The 6,887-nt window shown below is 37.4% G+C and overlaps 1 pseudogene; it reads left to right on the forward strand.

Moving 5' to 3' along the window:
* Positions 1–2,960: 2,960 nt before the first annotated feature.
* Positions 2,961–3,567, forward strand: LOC114505713 (annotated as a pseudogene).
* The last annotated feature ends 3,320 nt before the right edge of the window (positions 3,568–6,887 follow it).

The raw sequence follows: 6,887 nt of genomic DNA on the forward strand, positions 1-6,887 counted from the left end.
GAGATTCATCCATGCTGTTGCATCAGTTGTTCATTCACCTTTGTTGCTGAGTAGAATTACATTGTATGGCTGTATCTCAATTTGTTTATCCATTCACATGTTGATGGGCTTTTGAATTGTTACCAGTTTGAAACTATTAAAAATAAAATGAGTATAACCTTATAATTATTTTTGGCAGCCCTGGCTGGTGTAACTCACCAGATTGAGTGGGGGCTGTAAACCAAAGGATCACCAGTTCGATTCCCAGTCAGGGCACATACCTGGGTTGTGGGCCAGGTCCCCACAGCCCAGTAGGAGCCATGTGAGAGGCAACCACACACTGATGTTTCTCTTCCTCTCCTTCTCCCTCCCTTCCCCTCTCTCAAAAATAAATACAATCTTAAAAAATATTTTTGGTAACTGCGTCTCAGTGTTGACCCACATTGAATTTACTGTCAATTAAAACTCAATTTTCCTTAACATGTGAATTTTGTCCCATCCTGTAATGGAAAAAAAAAAACCCTTTGAGAAGATACTGGGACAGTGCTTCAGTGTTTTTGTGGCTATCAGTAGATTACTCCCCAAACCTACTGTTTTTCCTGTGCTCTTTTTATATTTTCTTTATGCTATTACAGTTATCTCACTTTTCCCCCTTGCTCCCCTGCACCCAGCCCATTCCTCTCTTCCACAATCAGTCCCTTCACTGTCATTTATGTCCATGAGTCCTTCATATGTGTTTTTTGACTAATCCCTTCACCTTCTTTCAATCAGCCATCTTCTCCCCTCCCCTCTTATAGTTGTCTTTCTATTCTATGATTCTATGCCTATGGTTCTATTTTGCCCATTAATTTATTTTGTTCACTATATTTTTCTCATAAGTAAGATCATATGGTATTTGTCTTTCATCAACGGGCTTATTTCACTGAGCACACTAGCCTCCATTTCCATCCATGCTGTTGTAGAACATAGGAATTCCTTATTTCTCTCTGCTGTGCTGTATACCATTGTGTAGATGTACCACAGCATTTTTATCCACTCATCTACTGATGGGTACCTAGGTTGTTTTCAAATCTTGGCTATTGTATTGGGATGGCCAAAAAGTTTTTTTTTTTCTGTAAGGTGGCTCTAGTAGTGCTTAGTTGTCTTTAACTTTATTTGAAACAATTTTGCTAGAATGTATTGTGACAGCTGTCATAGCAGCATGCACTTAAAAAACTTATCAAAATTGAATTTTTGTATAGCCATTTTAATATTGAAGGTGGAAGAAAATATGCAACATTTTCAGCATATTATGCTTTATTTCTCAAGAAAGGTAAAAATGCAACTGAATTGCAAAAAAAAAAAAGAGATTTGTGCAGCATATAAGAAGGTGCTGTGACTAACTGAACATGTCAAAAGTGGTTTGCAAAGTCTTGTGCTGGAGATTTCTCATTGGATGATGATGCTCCATGGTTGGGTAGAACAGTTGAAGTTGATAGCAATCAAAATGAGACATTATTGAGAACAATCAACGTTATACCATGCAGAAGATAGCCAACATACTGAAAATATCCAAATCAATAAAGTTATGGTGAAAATGAATAGCTGGATCAAAAGGTAGTTCCATTTTTAGTTTTTTGAGGAAATTCCATACTGCTTTCCACAGTGGCTGCCCAACTCTGCATTCCTACCAACAGTGTACCAGGGTTCCCTTTTCTCCAAATCTTCACCAACACTTGTTGTTTGTTGATTTATTAATGATGGCCATTCTGACCTGTGAGAGGTGATATCTCATGGTGGTTTTAATTTGCATCTCACTTATGGCTAGTGATGTTGAGCATCTTTTCATATGTCTGTGGACCATCTGTACGTCCTCCTTAGAGAAGTGTCTCTTCAGATCCATTGTCCATTTTTTAATTGGAGTGTTTGTCTTCCTGGGGTTGAGTTAGATGAGTTCTTTATACATTTTGGAGATTAAACCCTTGTCCAAGGTATCATTGGCAAATATGTTCTCCAATATGGTTGGTTCTGTTTTCATTTTGATAATGGTTTCTTTAGCTTTTTAAATTTTATGTAGTCCTATTTGTTTATTTTTCCTTTATTTCCCTTGTCCTAGGAGATGTATCTGCAAAAATGTTGTTATGTGAGATATCTGAAAATTTACTGCCTATATTTTCCTCCAGAATATTTATGTTATCACTACTTATATTTAAGTCTTTTATCCATTTTGAGTTTATTCTTGTGTATGGTGTAAGTTGCTGGCCCAGTTTCATTCTTTTTTTTTTTTTTTGCATGTACCAGTCCAATTCTCCTAACACTGTTTATTTATTTTTTTATTATTTTTTTATTTTAATCATTGTTCAAGTACAGTTTTCTCCCCCCTACTCCCATTCCAGCCCACCCACCCAACTCTCCCCCCTTCCCCCATTACCCCCCACCCCTAGTTTTTGTCCATGTGTCCTCCAACTAACACTGTTTATTGAAGAGACTGTCTTTACTCCATTTTGTGCTCTTGCCTCCTTTGTCAAATATTAATTGACCATAAATATGTGAGTTTTCCTGTGTTTTTAATTTTTTTGTGTGTGGATACATGGACCTGGGCAACTGTGCTCTTAATTTCTATTAGTGATGTCACCATCTACTCAGGCTAGATTCTAAAATACTACACTCAGTGTATGTAACATATGTATGTAATTATTTATGTAGGATTCTAAATACACAGAAATATTTGTTTCTTAAATGTCAGAGGATGCTACATACAAATTCTTGTTTATGGGAGAATATTTTTATCTGACAAAAAATTTCAGTGTTGAAAGAGATCACAATTCCCAAGCCAAAGGGGGATAGGGGAGAGAAAGAAGAATCCAGATAGATATCAAAATAGCATGGATATTGGGAACAAAGCAAGAAAAAAAAAGTAGCTATAGGGGTGACTCCTGGCTCCAGCAGTCTCTTCAGTTACCCTTTGCAATCCCTCTAACCCCCAGTTAGCTCCTCTGATCATGGCCAACTTGGAGCTCACTTTCATTGCCATCAAGGATGGCATGCAGTGAAGCTTAGTGGGCAATATTCAACTGCTTCAAGCAGAAGGCATTCAGCCTTGTGGTCATGAAGTTTCTTCAAGGCCTTTGAGGTACTCCTGAAGCAGCACTACATTGACTTGAAAGACTGCCCATTCTACCCCAGGCTGGTGAAGTAGATGAATGTGAAGTACATGAACTCAGGGCCTGCAGTGGCCATGGTCTGGGAGGGGCTGAATGCGGTGAAGACAAGAAGAATGATGCTTGGGGGGACCAATCCAACAGACTCTAAGCCAGGTACCATTCAGGGAGGCTTTTGCATTCAAGTTGGCAGGAACATCATTCACAGCAGCAATTCAGTAAAAAGTGCTGAGAGAGAAATCAGGCTATCGTTTAAGCACAAAGAATTAATCAACTATAAGTCTTGTTCTTTTAACTGGATCTATGAACAAGAGGTGGACAAAGCATCAACCACCTTCCACTCAACTTGGATGTGTCCCTAGACACAGCTCTTCATTCCATTGACTTGGAAGCAATAAGATCAATCTTTCTTTTCTAAAGTATATTTAACAATAGAGCCTTTGGAAACAAAAAAATGGCTATAAATATTCTTGTACAAGTCTTTTTGTGAAAATGTGCTTTAATTTCTCTTGGATAAATTCCTAGGAGAAGAATGGTTCAATCACATCGCAGATATATATTTAACATTTTAAAATTAAATGTACTGGAGTGACATTGGTTAATAAAACTATATAGCTTTCAAGTGTACAATTCTTTTCACCCTTTTATTGAATTTATTGGGGAGCCACTGAATAGCAAAAGTTACACAGGTTTCAGATGCATGATTCTACAACACATCACCTGTACACTGTATTGTGTGTTCAACACCCCAAGTCAAATACAATTCTATGATGTACCATCTGTATATTGCATTGCGTGCTTACCACCCAAAGTCAAATCTCCTTCCTCACCATATATTTGACCCCCTTTACCCTTTACTACCCCAACCACCTCCCTTTTCCTCTTGTAACCACTATATTGTTGTCTGTGTCTATGAGTTTTTGTTTGTCTTAGTTGTTCATTTGTTGCTTTCAGTTTTATGTTCCACATGAGTGAAATCATATGGTTCTTGACTTTTTCTGTATGAGTTATTTCAATTAGCATGATATTCTCAAGATCCATCCATGTTGTTGCAAATGGCATTGCTTTATCTTTTCTTATGGCTGAGTAGTATTCCATTGTATATCTGTACCACATTTCTATCCAATCATCTATTTAGGGACACTTCAGATGTTTCCATGTCTTGGCCATTATGAATAATGATGTAATGAACATAACGGTTCACATATCTTTGTGCATAAATGTTTTCAAATATTTTGTGTAGATATGCAGAAGAGGGGTTGCCGATTCTTTGAGGAACCTCCATACTGTTTTCCATAGTGGTTGTACCATTTTATATTTCACAAGCAGTGTATGAGAGTTCCAGTTCCTCTATATTCCCCAACAACTGGTTTCGTTAGCCTTTTTAATTTTAGGCATTTTAATAAGGAGTGGTGGTATGTCATTGTGGTTTGCATTTCCCCAATGATTAATGATGTTGAGTATCTTTTTGTGTGTTTATTGCAGTCCCTATATCTCCTATGGTAAAGTGTCTGCTCAAATCTTTTGCCTGTTATTTATTTTAATTGTGTTTGTTTCTTATTATTGAGTTTTGAGAGCTCTTTATAGATTTTGGACTCAAGTCCTTTATTAAATATATGATTTGCAAATATTTTCTCCCATTCTGTGGCTGTATTTTCATTTTCTTAACAGCACTTGTCAATGACCAGAATACTTATTTTCATGATGTAAAAAGAAACTAGACTATTTGACTCATTGTTTTAGTTAGGATGCCTAGAAAAACTATAACTCGGTAAGAAAACAATAATTAAAGATAAGAAAATTTTATTATCTCATATAAAAATTTCTGAGCCCTAGGCAGATAGCTCAGTTTTTTGGAGAGCTGTCCAGATATGCCAAGGTTGTAGGTTTGGTCTCTGGTCAGGGCACATATAAGAATCAACTAACGAGTCTATAAATAAGTGGAATAACAAATTATTTCTCTCTTTCAAATCAATGAATAATTCTTTTAATTAAAAAAATAAAAAGTTCTGAAGTAGCATGGCTGAAGTGTTTGTTAATTTAGGTGCTTGATAGTGTGTGTCCTCAAGAAACCAAATTCTTTTCATTTTTCTGCTCTGCCATCCTCAGCCTCCTGGCATTACCTTCAGGCTAGTCCCCTCAGAGTTGCAGGGTGGCTGTTGAAGTTTCATGTATCATGTTCAGACATGCATCATCAAAGTTAAGAATGTAAACTGTCTTTTCTATGTATCTCTAAGAGTGAGGAAACCTTTTTTGGAAGACCTTCTACAGACTTTTCCCCATAAGAGATGACCATCCATAAACTAGCATTAAATCCCTTAGGTCAAAGGTTGGCATACAACCACCAGTGAGCCAAATCCAGCCTGTTGCCTGCTTTACTACAGCCAGTGAAGTAACAATGGTTTTTACATTTTTACACGAATGAAAAAGTCAAAAGAAGAATAATATTTTGTGACATATGAAAATTTCAAATATCTTAAGACCTTCCATTTTCAACTTGAACAAGTAGAGAGCTAGAAAGATGTCACTCCTGCCCTGATGAGAAAAAAAACTGAACAGAGAGCAAATTAAGGACTTCATAAAGACCTGAAGTCAGAAGTCAAATGACCTGGAGAGAGACAAGCTCCGCAGGGACATGCAGGACCTGAACATTTGCTTCCCTGGGACAGGTACTGTTAGATACCATATAAGAGAGTAAGAACTTGAAACTAGAAATTTTGATGGATTGCTGGAGGCAATTGTTGAAGTATGAGCTAGCATGAGAGTATGTATCTCTTGGGAGCTGTAGTGATAAGGACATTCTCAACTGCTTACTGCATTTCTCTCCAGGAATCTCTACACCTCAGGCTATCACAAAAGAATTGGTGGAAAGCTCCTTTTCTCTCTTAGGTGCTGACTGAGGGAGGGGAACTGCAGACATTGCAAAATCAAAAATTCATTCAGACTTTCCCCCCTATCTCTTTAATGAAACAAACAGTTTAATCTGCAAAGGAAAGGGATTCTATGGAAGATTCTGACGGGGGAGTCTCAACTGAGATTTTTAGGGGATTGAAATAAATCTGTGCCTCTTCATTAAGCACTGATCTCCTTTTGAGTAGTACATCTTGCTTTGCTCTGGTGGAGACTGAATGCCTTACCCGAGGCATACAATACTCCTCGGCACACAACCTTAGATGCTTATCATTAATTTTTATTTCTGATCTACCAAGGAATAAAAAATGGTGTTCCCACAAGTATTCCATAATAAAAGGAAAGTAAATACAAGATTTCACTCAAGCAGGTACTAGAAGCAGAAATAAGTTTTGTGAGCAGGTAGCTCACATTCCCTGGATCCTATACCTATGGGATCATGAAGAATTACCTATGGCTAAATTATAGAGGAATAAAAAAACTAGTTGGCCTAGTTTACTGATTGGTCTATGATATGTTTGCTATCACCAGTTAGAAGTAGACTGCTACAGTGTTACAGTTCTACTCATGGAGGGCAATAGTGAAGCAACATCTTATCAGTGAGCAGAACTTTAAGCAATAAAACTGATAGTACATTTTGTTAGGAAGGAAAGACAGAAGTGTGCACCTACACTAAGTCATAGGCAATTTCTAATGGTTTAGTTGGAGGGGTGGGAACTGGAAAGGAGCAAGATTGGAAGTATAATGGCATAGAGATCTGGGGAAGAAGCGTGCACACGTAACTCTCAAAATGGTCCCAGGGTTTGGGACTATTTATATAACCTGATAATACTCACCAAAGGCCCCAACTACAGTAGA

This window comes from Phyllostomus discolor, chromosome X (assembly GCF_004126475.2).
Source record: "Phyllostomus discolor isolate MPI-MPIP mPhyDis1 chromosome X, mPhyDis1.pri.v3, whole genome shotgun sequence".
NCBI lineage: Eukaryota > Metazoa > Chordata > Mammalia > Chiroptera > Phyllostomidae > Phyllostomus > Phyllostomus discolor.